Source organism: Heterocephalus glaber, unplaced genomic scaffold (genome assembly GCF_053883595.1).
Source record: "Heterocephalus glaber isolate CG9 unplaced genomic scaffold, H.glaber_assembly_v1.0 deba00001097, whole genome shotgun sequence".
Lineage (NCBI taxonomy): Eukaryota > Metazoa > Chordata > Mammalia > Rodentia > Bathyergidae > Heterocephalus > Heterocephalus glaber.
Window position 1 is genome coordinate 3,533,539 of NW_028258191.1, and position 15,000 is coordinate 3,548,538.

The 15,000-nt window shown below is 41.3% G+C and overlaps 1 protein-coding gene across 3 annotated transcripts in view; it reads right to left on the bottom strand.

Annotated features, from left to right (window-relative positions):
• The window catches only part of Lypd6 (LY6/PLAUR domain containing 6), a 142,780-nt gene extending 129,080 nt beyond the window's left edge, over positions 1 to 13,700 (bottom strand). For 2 of the 3 annotated variants that reach the window (XM_087210056.1, XM_087210058.1), the window contains exon 1: positions 13,482 to 13,614. The gene's annotated coding sequence lies outside the window, so the exon portion shown is untranslated. Of the gene's footprint in view, positions 1 to 13,481 lie in introns of all 3 variants that reach the window. The other variant, XM_004870000.4, reaches the window with a different exon arrangement.
• Positions 13,701 to 15,000: the final 1,300 nt, after the last annotated feature.

Below are 15,000 nucleotides of genomic sequence, written 5' to 3' on the forward strand. Positions count from 1 at the left end.
GAAATCCCAAAAGTATTTTCAATTCTTTTGCCATTAAGTTGATTATTAAAATGGACAAGTGCTTTTATAAATCAATTCCAACTTGTCAAGCAATGATATTGGTGATAGCTTAGTCAAATTGTCAAAGAACTGATGAAATCATGGGACTGCAACAAAGACACAAGGAGACTTCCGTCTCCCCTATCCTAAAAGAGAATGACATGTATCTATGACATGGACTGAACGTTTTTGCCTTTCCCTCAAATTCATAGGCTGAATATGATGATTTTTGGAACTGGGGCCTTAGGTAAGTAACTAGGTCATGAGGGAGTGACCCTTATGAGTGGGATTAGTGCCCTTGTAAGAAGAGGCATGCAAGAACTTGCTTCTTCTCTCTTTCTTTCTATGTCCACCATGTGAGGATGTAGTAAGAAGAGGATCACCTACAACTCAAGAAGAAGAACTAGATCTGCCAACACCTTGATCTTGGACTCCTTAGCCTCCAAAGCTGTGAGCAATAAATATTTGTTATTTGAGGCATTTTGCCTATGGTCATTTGTAATAATTGCCTAAACTAAGACACTCTGTCATCTCTCAAACTAGTCTTTAACCACAGACTTACTGTGCTAGTCAGTAAGCCTAACAAACGGCCTGGAAGCCTGGATCTTTCTATATAGCCAGAGCGTTGCCTGTAAAATATCAACAATTAAGTTAGGACCGAATGCAAACTAGCTTCTTTTTTTCATACAAGACGACTTGAAGGTTATATAGATGGCTTTATGAAAATTCTTCATTCATTAAATGATTGAGCACTTCAGAGGACAAATGCTGTAACACACCAAAACAAATTCTACCAAGTGGTTTTACAGAACTTATGTTCATTCCCGTAAAGAGTATATCAGTCCTAAGTGAAAGGACTCGAAATTCATGGAGCTGCTGCATTTCAGAATCAATCACATGGACACATCTGTTCAGCTTTGTGAAATCTGTACAAAAGTTTCTATGCAGAGTGCTTTTAACTTTATCTATGCATCTTTAAAAACAAGAAAATAAACATCAGACACTAATTAGCATCAGAGCTTGTGAGTTACAAAAAATTTTACTTTTAATTGTTAGGTAAAATAGTGTGGGATACCAGGTAATGGTCACATTACTGGCATGAAAGTAGAGACAATTATAATAAGCACTGCTCATTAGCTCATCTGTTCATTTACTCAGCAAATACTGATTAAGAAGAGTCTACTCATCAAATGTCTATCAAGCATCTACTCTGTGCCAGAGCTTGCAATGAGTGATGAACTAAGACATCGTTTATATATTAAAGGGGATGGAAAAAGTGGCTTCTAAAAATGGGAGAGCTGAATTCACAAACTGGTGCACAGTGTAGTGTGGGGTCTTCTCCAAGACAAGTCAATGAACCATGGGAACCATGAAAGCTCAGAAGCAAGCCAATATCATATGACATCTTTATCACTTGGATAAAACATACTTATCACTTATTTATCAATTTTGAAAATGCAATTTGGAGCTTCATATATATAGTTAAGTGGATACAATTCCAATTTGGAACTGCATTTACTTAGTTTTATGTCACAGAACTTTTTATTGTTTTGGATTTTTTGCTAACAAGCATTGTTTGTATGAATGGCATTTAGTGTGATATTTCCATACATGCATATATGCACTGATCAAATCCAACTACCGTTTTCTACCACCCCCACCCTGCCACACACACACATACATACTCAAGCATACACTTTCCAATCTCTAGAAATACCTGCTGTTCTACTTTCAGGTCAACTTTTTAAAGCTTCTAATATGAGAAAGAATATGTGGCTTTCTGTGTCTGGCTTATTTCACTTACTTTTCACAATATCTTCCAGTTCCATCCATTTCACTGAAAAGGACAGGATTTCATTTTTTCTTTATATGTACACACACATATATATCCACATTTTCTTTGTTCTTTCATTTCTTGGAAGGCACATAAGATGATTCTATGTCTTAGCTAATTGAATAGTGCTACAATAAACACAGGCATGCAGGTATCTCCTTGACATGCTGACTTAAATTTCTTTGGGATTTAAATAGTAAAGTGGGATAGCAGGATCTTATGATCTATTTTTAATTTTTTAAACAATTAGAGAAAAACCAAGTAGAATATTAATGTTTCATTTTAAGTTACACAAAATTCAACAAAGATTCTTTTTTGTTTGTTTTTTTGAGACAGAGTGTCACTATGTAGCCCAGGCTGGCCTTGAACTCATGGCAATCCTCCTACCTAGCCTCATGAGTGCTGGGATTATAAGTCTGAGCCACCATACCTGGCTCAACAAAGATTCTTTAAAAAATTTTAAGAGGGCAGAAAATAGACAACCAAATATTTGAAACAGTGCAACATGTAAATTTAAATGCAAAGGGAAAATGATTTTGATTTTAGCTTTTGCATTCTAACATTACCTGACAAATCATTTTTCACAAACATATTAAGAAATCCAAACTCATAGCCTACTGTCATATGCTGGCTCTAGATCATCTGTAGATTTAGATTACTCTAATTCCAGAGAATGCAAAAAGTGCAAGGATGAAATATGGGGGGAAAAAGTGTGAATCTTTACTCTCTTTCTGCCCAAGGGATCACAGATGACTACCCTTTCTGCAGCCTCTCCCAATACCTCCTGGAAGGGGAGCTCTTTTAGAAGGTGGAGGTGCAATCTAGACATCATCGTGACTCGCCCTGGACATCACACCTACCTCTACTCTCCCACTTATACCTGCAAAACTCTCCAGCTTCTACTTGCTCCTCATCAAGGCAAGGGTAGATCTGGCACAGGACAAAGGGAAGGTACGAAAGTGATGTTAGTATGCAGAGGGGTGAAAACACCTGTAACCCTGAGGACCAAAGAAGAAGGGTACATACTCTGTCGATATTCAGCATCTATCTTTTCATCATAGCTCTATAATTATTCACACTGCTTTGCCCAGAAATGTGTCTGTCAGAATAAAATCAGGGTGTTTTATAAATTGTTCTTTTCTGAAATATTATCCACTCTATTAATATAAATGTTTCAATATTTTTGTTAGGATATCTGTGTGCGTGTGTGTGCATGTGTGTGCATGCACTTGGGAAATTCATTCTTTGTATTTTCATTGCCTGTGATTTGATGTAATGTGAAGTATAAAAATAAAGGGAAAATTTGCAGCTTGCAAGTTTGCATTTTCACTGTGTATTTTTCTTAAAGCAGATGATATTTTCTAATAGCACATTTTTGATAAAAGGTTTACATGCAACACAAACTCCTGCAGGTAAGAGGCAAAGGAGCTAGCTATAAAAGAAACAGGAAAAGAGACAAACTAGATGGAGATTCACAGAATTTAAAAGCACAAAGCCTCAAGCATCAAAATATGGCTTAGCCTATATTTTCTATTGTACAAAATGCTGATCCTCAAGATGAGCCCTCATAATTAGCAGGTAAGTTTCAGGTTCATTGAATAGTATATTCCTTTCTTTTTGTCTTTTCTTTTCTTTCTTTTTTTTTTTTTGGTATCAGGGATCAATCTCAGGACCTTGTACCTCCAAGCCAGGCGCAGTCCCACTGGGCTGAATCCCAGGCCCATATGCCTCCTATCTGATACTTTGAGTAGACATTCAGTTTACTACAAGTTCTGAAAAGTCCTGCAATTTAAAATACAAAAGCATATTTGACCCTTGGCTTCCCAAGCACACTTGTCTTTGACCATCATGCATGTTTTCTTTCCTGCAACATCTCAAAAAACAATGTCTCTCCTCTCAGATCCTGTTCAGTGTTCAGTAAGTGCCGATGTTTAACATTTTACACTGGAGGAAACCGAAGTTCAAAGGTGTGAATTGGATTAACCAAAGTTCTACAACTGCTGGTGACAAGGAGCAAATAGCCTGATGAGAGTTTAGATAAAAGTGGGAAAGAAAGAGCCCAACATCTTTCCTTTCCACCCACATCTCATCAGGAAGAAGTAACCTCCTCTGTGTTCACATCTCAGTCCTTTTACTTACACTCATCTTCCTTCAACTTCGACTTACCTGCCAGAATTTCAAGGCACCTAGCCTCGCTTCCTTCATTATTGTGCATGCCCTTCTCTCAGGGAAACCTTTAACACGAATCTTCTAGATTCCAGAGTGAGACAATGTCCTGCCAAAGAAGTAGCTATAATGGTAGGGACTTAAGGTAGATGGAGATTTGTGGTTCTCCTTAAATGTATTTCTTTTTATTTTTAGGGATCCCTTTGATAGGACTAGAACCAGATAGGATCAGATAGGATTTATTTTAAATCAGATATAAAGTAGGTGATACTTTCCCTATTCTAAGTCCTTCAGCTCCTTCTCTTTACTCTTTCTCTTTCCATTTTTGGTGTTCAATCTTATTCAGTACACTTTCTCTAGAAGAGATGTGAAATCCACATGCAGTGTCAGAACTGCCCAGGAGCTGTACAAAATGAGTCTGCTGCATTCCTGCAATGTCTTGTAGGCCCTATAGCACTCTGCATCCCTTGAATGTGAATGGCCTAGCTGAAAACTGCCCTTCTAGCAAAAGTCTCTTCTACATAGTTCCACACCTGAGAAAAAGTACCATGACAGACAACACATTTCTTTAAAATTCTATTCAGTCTATGAGATGCATTGCCCCTCATTTAGAAAGTTAAGCCTCTGAACAGTATTAATGGGACAACATCTTTGTGCCATGTTGGCTTGTACTTAATTGGTTGGCCCATCTCCTCCCCTAAAAGGAAAGGAAATCACTGGGCAATATGATAAGTTGAACGTTGTTTCTCAGAATTGGTTGAAACTGAAGCTGATCCAGCCATATCTCACCTGGTATCCCTTAAAACAATATTTCAAGTTACCTGTTTGTCATTCCAATGTAGCAATGAACAGAATAACACTAAGCAATAGAGACTGAACAGATCTAGCCTTGTCTGATACCCTGCTTAAAAAGCACCAGCCAAATGTGCATGATTCCCTTCTACAAACATGGGCTTTATAGGAAATGGCTGATGAAATGGTTTTTCAATAGCACAGAAGGACAATGTACAATTGTATCTATGTACAGAAAGTTTGCTATATTGCCCTCTATTTTATTCTGTTAAGACAAGGACCAAAGTCATTCAACATAGTCTATATGCATAACTCAACAGCGACTATGTGACCTATAGAAAAAGGCAGCAGCAAAGAAATTACACATGAATAATTAAATCAGGATAGTGGGAAGGGGAATGATTATCTTCTTCCCTGAAATAGAAAGTGCCTCCACACTTTGAGAAGTATAGACTGATGGAGGAATCGGGGGAAGAGGTTCCTGTGGGGAGGCTGCAATGAGCTAGGCCCTGAAGGATAAAAGGCTTGGCAAATGAGAAATAAAGGCTGGAAGAACATTCCTGACCTGATACATCTGATGGAGGATGAGACAGAACTGCTGCAAAAGTTTCTGTGAATTCACTCAGTTGAGTGACTGGGAATCTACATGAAAAGAATTTGATAAAAGAAAAATTTTCTATGAAGTTATACATAAAAGAAAAACCATGTATTTCTAATACCATTCCTTTGATCTTCTATGGAAAACTACTACATAAATGCAGAATATTACTTCTACTAAAGTCAGTATTTTAAAGTGGCAATATTTTTAGAATACTTGAAAGTGGATTTTTTTCATCGCCAACATTGAAAAACTCTAAGAAATTAAATTTATTCCGCATGAATAATCAAGTCAAAGAACAGTGAAACTCCATATAGTGAGAAAAGAACAAATTCTGAGGGGATGTGCTAAATCTTTTAGAATTATTTATTATTGATCTGCTCTTAGAAGCCAAGCAGGATGTATATTTAACTTAGTTTGGTCTATATATCCAAATTATGCTATACTTTTGGTTAATCAAAACTATTTTATTAGATCAGCACTGATGGTTAGTTTTAAATGTCAGAAAACATGTTAGTTCTTACTCACCTGGGAATTTACAGTTTAATTAGGGTAGCTCCTTGATTTTATAGTCGGCAAATGATGCCAAGACTGTAGGTGACCAGCTGGCAACAGGTCAGCCAGCCAGTTAAGCTACAGGAAACTAAACCTGCCCAGGTCACACAGGTAGCAACTGCTGCGGCCAGAATTACAACACAAGAGAGCCAAGACCCATAATCTCCACACTGACAATGTGATACGAAAAATTAAAACAATCTCTCACAAGCAGGTAGACGGCTGTAGATGAAAAGCCATGCAAACAAAATATGGAGGGTAATGAATGCTGTTATTATAGGTGCAAATAAGTTTATACATTATCTAAATTGCTTTAATGGTACCGAAGAACAAGTATTTCCAGGCGTCTTGAATGGAAACTTAAATAATGTGTAAATTTGATAATTTATACTATTTGGCACTGAAAAGGGAAAAAAATAAGATGAGAATAATACAGTATTTATTTTTCTTGCTTTTAGGGCACAAAAATATAAGGAATATATTGTTGAAAATGCTTGCCCCAAATCCTACTACTCAAACACATTAACCTCATTGTTATTTAATCATTTGAAATACTTAAAGATATTTGTTTAGATAAGTAGCAATCATGATTTCAAAAAAATAGCTGAATAACCCTGGATTTAAGAAGTCTTGTATCTGTGACTTTTAAAAAATTCTATCAAAGATTTTACACCCAATATTGGTTTTGCCTAACAACGTATTATGTGGTAATTATTCATGCATACACCCAAATATTTTTTAACCTATTTTAAATTTCACTTTGTGTCCTTACAGCAAACGAAAGTAAGGATGAGCAGGTGGGAATGCAGAACAGAAGACAGGGGAATTACTTCTTGGCTCCTGGGGGCAGGAGGCTTCTCAGCTATAGGGCTCCACACCAGTCCAGTACAGATGTCATCTCCTCGCCCTAGAGCAGTGGGATGTGAGCTGTTTCCAGGGCTCTCAAGAGGAACATCTGACCTACAGCCTTCAGATTTAAGTATCCTTTGGGTTGACCTACAGAAGTGTTGCCCTCTGATGAGCTGAAAATAGGAAGATCCTCCTGCAGGTAATCAGGTCCTATCAACCACAGTTCTTTTCCAAGCTACAGTTCCTTTCTGTACACTGTCGTCAGATAACAGCTAATTTCCCCATGTCTTCAGTCAACAATCCTGGGCACTCACTTGATGAGTACTCTGATTCCCTCATATCTGTCTTCCTAGAAGAATGACAACAAAAGTTGCAAACTCTAACATACACATCAAATTTCAGACAAGAACAAGATAGAATATCTTGTTGCTAAGATTCTTTCTGACAATACCAGGTATATTATTGAATATTTTGACCATATCACCTTATTAAGTTGATGTCAGACAATGGTACACAAGGACTCCTAAATCCCTCCTGGGAACCAAGCATTAACATTTGTTTTAATCTGTTCAGGCTGCTATAACAAATTACCTTAGACTGCATATTTTGTTAAAAAACAGACATTTATTCTTTACAGTTCTAGAGGTTGGAAAGTTCAAGAAAAGGAGCCAGCAGACTTGATATCTGGTGAGGGCTCATATGCCTTGTATGTGACACTTTGTTGCTTCATCCTCACTTGACAGAGGGGCAAGAAGCTCCCTTTGAGGGCACGGATTCCATTTATCAGGGCTGTGCTCAAAAAGCCCCACCTCATAATGCTGTCACATTAGGTATTTGTTTAATCTGAATTTTGGGGCCAGGGGACACATATTCAGATCATAGAATACTTAATGCTGGGCCAGGGATTTAGCTCAGAGGCGCCGCGTCTGCCTTGTCAGCGCAAGGTCCTGAGTTTGATCCCCGGTACCAAAAAAAAATAAGAAAGAAAGAAATAGTTAATACTATTTAATAGTTTTAGACATGCAATGCAAAAATTCTAGTTTTACCACACAGGGCCAGTGCTAACTGGGATCATATATACTAGAGTCCATGTGAAGAAAAAAGGTGGTGAACCCAAGCCATGGCTAGAGAGGTACAATTAGAGTCAAGGGAAGAAAAAAATCACCAGTCCCCAAGCACAGAAACAAAGTGAAATAACAGGTGGATGTAGTGACAGGAACCAGAACAAAAGTCAAAAATAAGCTAGAGAATCCTAGATGACAGACAAACTACATTTGTGGCCCAGGAGCCCTACCAAACAGAGAAGGTCAGGATGACTTAAGGGTACAAAATTAAATTAAGAGGATTGAATCACAGGACCTACAAGGATAAAATGGGCCTCAGGCACTCTTCTTATTTCAAATTTCGGTGATTCTATGACAGCTTTCAGTCCTTTCATGCAGTTTAGAACATCCAACATGACTGACTGGTAGACTCCTCTGTGCCAGGAACCAAGGCAAGCATTGTGTTGTTAGCAAGGAAAGAAACAGGCTTGGTCCCTGCCCTCACACGGCTTACATTCTAGCAATGAATCAGCAATGCTTCTGTAACTTGGTTCTTCATATAGTAATAGTGATGGCAAAAATGGAATCCCTTTGGAGTTCCCAGGACCTGCTATATATGCAAGCATTTGGTGTTCATCTCCAGCCATACTTTCCCTTATACCAAGCACAAAAAAGTCATTTCAGCATCCTGCCCTTTAGAGAAAAAATTGGGACAGACGTGGGAGGCAATAAAATTTTTAGCCATGAAAGCTGTAAAGACAAAGATCATCGTCAAATGAGCTTCTCTTTATAATAAGTTTGATGAAGTCTTCAGTTACAATAGTAAATCTTTTTCTTCATAACATTTTTTTGTAGGAGTAATTATATCAACATTGTAGAAAATTCTGAATAATACTGAAGTTAAAAAAATGACAGTAAAAATCACTTGCAATTCTGAGATACCCAGAGATAAGCACTGTCAATCCTTTGATACATATTTTTCTCCATATAAGCTGATAAACAGATATAGATTTATATAATCATACTCAACTATATATTTTTTAAAAATAGTACGACATTAATACAGAGTTTTATATCTTACTATTTTCTTGACATTGACTTTAACTTGGTGGACAATTTTTTAAAGAGAACGGAGAAATACTAGCCAGTTATTTTGTGTGCTGATGGGAACAGAATTTAAAACCATCTCCTGTAAGTGTGCTTTGGATTGCTTTTTCCAAGTACACTTACCTTCAATCTTCCATTTTGACTTTAATCTTCCATTATTTTTCTTCCCATTTAGGTTGTCTTTTAAGATATTCCCACAGTTCACCTTCCCTAGCTTGGTTTTTACTTACCATAAGAGCTGCCTATTTTCTGTAAACATGTGTAGAAGTGTTAAATAAGATCATCTCCAAATTACTTCCTGGAAGAACCTATTTGTCTACTCAGAAGTACCTATTGATCTCTACTTTTGATTCTTGTTTCTTGGCCAGCTTCCCATTCATAACAAAAGATTGTGAATAGTGAGGGAACTGGGACTTGTTTCTCGATTAGGCTTTTTGAAGGATTTTTAAATTACATTTTCTGTAACACTTTAACAGCAGATGTATTCTCCTCCTTTAACTCAAATATATTATGCCTCTTTTCTCCAAAACAAGTCACTATTTACTAAAATCTGTTTGCTTTGAATACTGATCTCCCCATCAACCACATGGATGGGGAGGTTTGACGCGCCTAGGGTCCTTCCTGAAACCCTTTGCCTGGCAGTAGCTCTTAGGACGCTAGCTAGTCTCCCACCAAAGGTGCAGACTGCTGTCACTATCACACAAGTTTCCTCAAAACACCTGGATGAAAGCCTTCCGGTGCTGGTGATTTATCTGTATCTCCCGTGTTGATTAGGTCTAAAGTATCTTGCCACTTCTCCATCTATTACCTCCCCAGTGTGTGCTCTGCTTGAGAGAGACTGAATCCAAGAATATTACTCAGCAAAAACAGAAGCAAAGGACTCATTTACACCCTGTTTCATCTCTCATTATCTCTGAGCATATGTTTTGTATGATGAAAGCCAAGGGCTCCACAATCCTCATTTCACAGTATTTGTCTTTAATTATTAAGAAATCGATTGGGAGGATTTTTTCCTCCAGTTCATTTTTGGCTACCTCATGTCTAGGGTGCACAGGATCTGTAACCTTTTAAAGGCTCAACTTAAAAACACAACCCTTCAAAGATTCTTCTTCTATTACACCTATCTAAGTATTCTTTTTCTTTCCTTTATTCTTTCCCTAAGAACTTGTTTTAAAGAGCTCGAGCACGGGACCTTTTCTCTCTTTTTTTAAAATCACATTTGTAGTCCCACTTTCTTTTAAGCAATTTGACTTTTTCAAGTATTTTTCCCTAATGTGTCAGCATCACATTCCTTTTTAGAGAAAGATTATGAATTTGACATTTCTCTTTGGAGTTCCCGCTCCCTTTAGAACACTGAATTGAATTGAATTAAAATGTATATCACTCTCATTATATGCTCCAATCTATGTTGTATCTGGTGGGGATTCAGTGAACATTTTCTGAATGAATGTACCATACTAACAGCTAACAATCATGTGGCACTTGCTAGGTGTCATGTCCCATGCTAACCACTTTAAATGCATTACATCATTAGATCTCAGGTGCTACCCTGTGAACTTCATTGAATTTGCCAATGAACTGCCACCATCTAGAGCAAAGCTGGTACACACTGAGAAATCAGACATTTGCCACATGGACAAACTGAAAAACTGAATGAGGGAGGTGCACTACTCATGTGTTACACACAAGGAAACTGGAACACAGAGGTTCAGTCACTTGCTGCTGGCCCACACTGTACGCAAAGCCAAGACTTAACCCAAACCCACACACTCTAACCAAGACCTATGCAAACAAAATTAATTTCATGTATCTTAATAAATATGATCCAATGTCACAAATATTGTGAGCAATAACTTCCCAGGAAAGGATATGCAAATGATAGGCCTTTAATAAATAAATAGGCAGATGACTATGCATTTCTTATTGCTAGCTACGCAAGTAGAAATATAATTTCAATGTCTTCTGCTGCACTCGTTCACCAGAAGATTTCTGGACTTTTCAAAAATGGGTGCTTTTTTCCTGGAATCGTTCTTGGTTTAGTTAAGTCATCTGTTCTGTCCATTCTATTAAATATAAAAATAACATAGGGGCTGGGGATTTAGCTCAGCAGCACCATGGCTGCCTTGAAAGCGCAAGGTCTTAAGTTTGATCCTGGGTACCAAAAAAAAAAAAAAGTGGTGACTAAGAATAAAAATAACATTAATGAAGTAATCATTTAAGACTTCATTGCTTAGAGAGCAAATGAGAAGTTTCTGCTTATAAAGTAGAAAACTTATTTCTCAAACGTCCCTGCCACTGTATCACTTGATTTTCCTGAAACACTCTCTTTCTTTGTGGACATAACTCTGGGGTTTTCACTGCGTGTATCTTTAACAACACACTAGTAAAAAAATAATAGAATGAAAAGGGTGGTTCCCTAAAATCATTATTAGATTTCTCCTTATATCTTTATCAACATACACCTTTGCAATGAAATTTAGCAGAAAGCAAAACCTTTTGGGAGTAGTACACAATGGTCCCTGAAAGTATAAGCTGAACAGGAAAAAAAAAGAGGTGCAGAAAACAGAAATAGGCAAGCACTAAAGTTGTAACCCAGAATGAAGAAATTAAGAAATGGAGGAAGGAGAGAGGGAGGAGAGAATTTGGAAACTAGGTGAATTTGAACTCTGCTATTTACTCTGGAAAAATCAATCTCTAAGAGCCTCAGTTGCTCCATCTGTACAGTGGGGATGATAAAAATATTACTTTAATAGTAAATTTCAATGTGCCATGTAAAATATACAGTATATGGTATGCTTTTTATTTGATATTGCTTGCCTAGAATCAACCCCATTTGTGCTTTTTGTGCTATAGACATTCATCTTACAAAGACTATCAACAGCTTCAAAAGGTAGCCCCATGAACTGTGTCTCCGTTTTTAGTCTGTAAGCATTTCTGATATTTTTTAAGCCAGGGAACCAATTTCTAGCAGGCTTTGTATTCCTGAAAGCTCAGAGAGCTTACTGGATGCTTTCAGGACTACAGCACTGTAAACCTCCATTTAAACAAGGAAGCCTCTTTCAGTCCAATTTCACTCTAGTGCCTTTGGTTGAGGTGGAAACTAAAATTGAAAACAGATCGATGTTTTACATTTAAATGGGTTTAACATAAATGTGCATTAAGCCATTTCATGGATGATTGCACAAATATCTTTTGCAAACTTGGTACACATGAGCACATACACAGTAGCCATTCGTGTCTCCTAAAGAAATAAGGTGCAGACCTGAAATTTTAAACAGCTACTTTGAGTTCCTTTCACTGGAAAGAAAATGTAATGGCTTTAAGGGAACTGCTCTAATAATATCATGGCATCTGCAATGGCTAGCCAGAGCAGAGCAGAACAGAGTGTATGTCACTGCAAGTCAATTTGACAAGAAATAAGCGTCCCTCTGGAGAATCCAAACTCCCTTGCCTCCCACAAAGAAAATTGAATTTTGGAGGTCACACCTTGGGTAGGTTACCAGAGGGAGAAGCTTAACGTTCTTTCTGTCATGTGCTCTGGGAGGTCAATGCTGTTTTAACAACAATGGCTATCAAAGACTTGTTTCCACCTCCCCCCCCAGCACCCCCGAATTAAAACAAGTATTTGGAGTCCCCTAGGATGGCAAGTGATTGTGGTACTACCACTATCTGGGACCACTCCGGATACAATCACGTCCAAACATCAAGTTTTGAACCTCACAGTGAAGACAGAGTAGGATCTATACTGGGGGTAGATGAGACTGGTGGGGAAGGGGGTGTTGGCAGAAGTAGTGAGACAGTGTTTGAGGGTTACAGTGAGTGAGATCGACCCACAGAGAGCTTCAGCTGAAATCGACTGCTTCGTCAAATAGGAATCAACCGAACTGCTGTTACCCGAGAGAAAAACGGTCGCCAAGTCAAGCCCGGCGAAGTCGCTATTCTTTAGGTGGACAGTCCCCGCCTGGTAGGGGGGCGGGGGTCCAAGGGCCTAGCGCGACCGCACCGAGGCGGGGAGGAGCCCAGCTCACCGCACCTCCCGCAGCGGCTGCGGATGGGCGAAGCCCGGCCAGAGCCACCGCCCCCCGCAGCAACATGTGGGGCGCTGCCACTCAGCTGCCCAGGAACTCTCCCTCCGGCTGGAGTTCCCGCGGACGCACGCCTGGCCCCAGGGCGGTGCTGAATCGCCCCGGAGAAGCTTCCTGCAGCGTTGAACTTGGCTGCTTCTGACGTTTCATCCCACCCAGCAGAAAACACCCGCACACACGCCCCCGACCCGACCCGCCCGGGCTGCTCGCAGTGTTCTCGATCCAGTCCCGAGCAAAGCCCGCCAGCGGCGTGCAGAGGCCCAGCTCCGCCCGCCCCGAGGGGGCTGTCCCTGCCCCGCCGGCTCCAGCGTCTCAGCTCGCTCCCTCGCCCGGCCCAGGCCCCTCAGCAGCCGGGGCTGCCACCCTCCACCTCGTCTCCTTTTGTGTCTCCCGGGAAGCCCGCCTCTACTCACCCGGGCTGCGCGCGGATTCCGGCCGCCAGCGGCAGCCCGCTGCCCCATCCCACGAACACTGCGGCGCCCCCAGAGTGTGCAATGCGGAGCCCCGCCAGCGCGCGGCCGGAGCCCTGGAGCTCAGGGAGGGAGCGGGAGGAGGCGGAGCGGGAGGGAGCGAGCGGGCCGGCGGGGGGCGCGCGCGCCACGCCTCCTCGCGCCGGGCTCCCCACGCGGCCCGCAGACCTGACCGGCCCGCCGGCCTTGCTGGGATCCGGCCCAATCAGCGCGCGCAGGCGGAGCCCAGCTCTCCGCGGGGCGCGCTCATTGGCCTGGCGCGCGCGCCCCAACTCCGGGTGAGTCTGCGAACTCCGGCTGGCGGAAACCCACCGCCGGCCCGGCACTGGTGGGGCGCCCGGGCGCCGCTCTCCGGAAGAGCGGAAAAGGGGGTGTTTGGGACCAGCCCGGGCAGCCTGTTCCCAGAGAACGTCCCGAGCGAGCAGTGTTTGCTCAGGTTTCGGGTTCCTTCCTGTGCGCGACCCCTGCCCGTCTCGTCCCGTCCGGCAGCAGCTTCCCGGAAGCCGGGGCAGAAAGCAGCGGCCCGGGCCAAGCTCACTCCCTGACCGGAGCTGGAGATCAACTCGAGCTCCAAACCCACCTCCAGCTAAAGCCACTTAATGTTTGCGGGGCGGAAGTCAGAGACGAGGGGAAGTAGGTCTTCGTTTGGAAATGGAAATTTGCTTCTGGGTTTTGGTGGGGAAAGCCCAGTGCATCATTCTACACCCTGCTAATCGGTTTCCCCAAGTAATCCTACCCCTACCCTCTGCGCGACCAGGCTGGTTTTTCTCTTGTAAATCGTGTTTCACGCTCCTGGACTTTTCAGTTTGTACCCTGAAAAAGGAAGTGGAACTCATCCCTATCCCTGCCCGTCTGAGCAGTGCCAGACATAGAAGGGGTCCTGGGGCGACCGGGGAGGGTCCCCAGGAAGGGCTGCAGGTTCAGCCTGCGAGTGGGGACCCGCGCATCCGGTCTCCATCCCGCCCACCCCGCTCCCACCGGGTACCCAGCCCAGTACCCTGCCTGCAGCAAGAGCGGCCTGCCCCAGGGACTGCACAGGTCGTCTGTGACTCCCCTCTTCCTCTTCCTTGAACTTTATTCCTGGAGCCTATTTTCAGACATCTGACTCTCCATGCGGCTACCATTCTCCATAATCGTGTTTTCATATGAAAGCATCCTAAACCTTTTCATTTTTAAAACCTTCTTCCCCAGTCCTTTCTTTTGGAAGGGCCTAGGATAAGGTATTTTTGATCAACTGCTCCTGGACCTCAGAAATCTTTTCTCTTAGTTAATTTATGTACACAAGCTTACATAAACTCAGGGTTCAAGTGGACAAAAATAATTAGCGCTCCTTTAGGACTTTTTGACAAACAAGGAGGAGATAGCTGCCGTGTTTGTCTTTCTGCAGGGCTCAGCTCATTGAATTGAATATGAATTAATCAAATGGAACCTGGCCTTATCCCTCAGTATCTGGGCAGGTTAC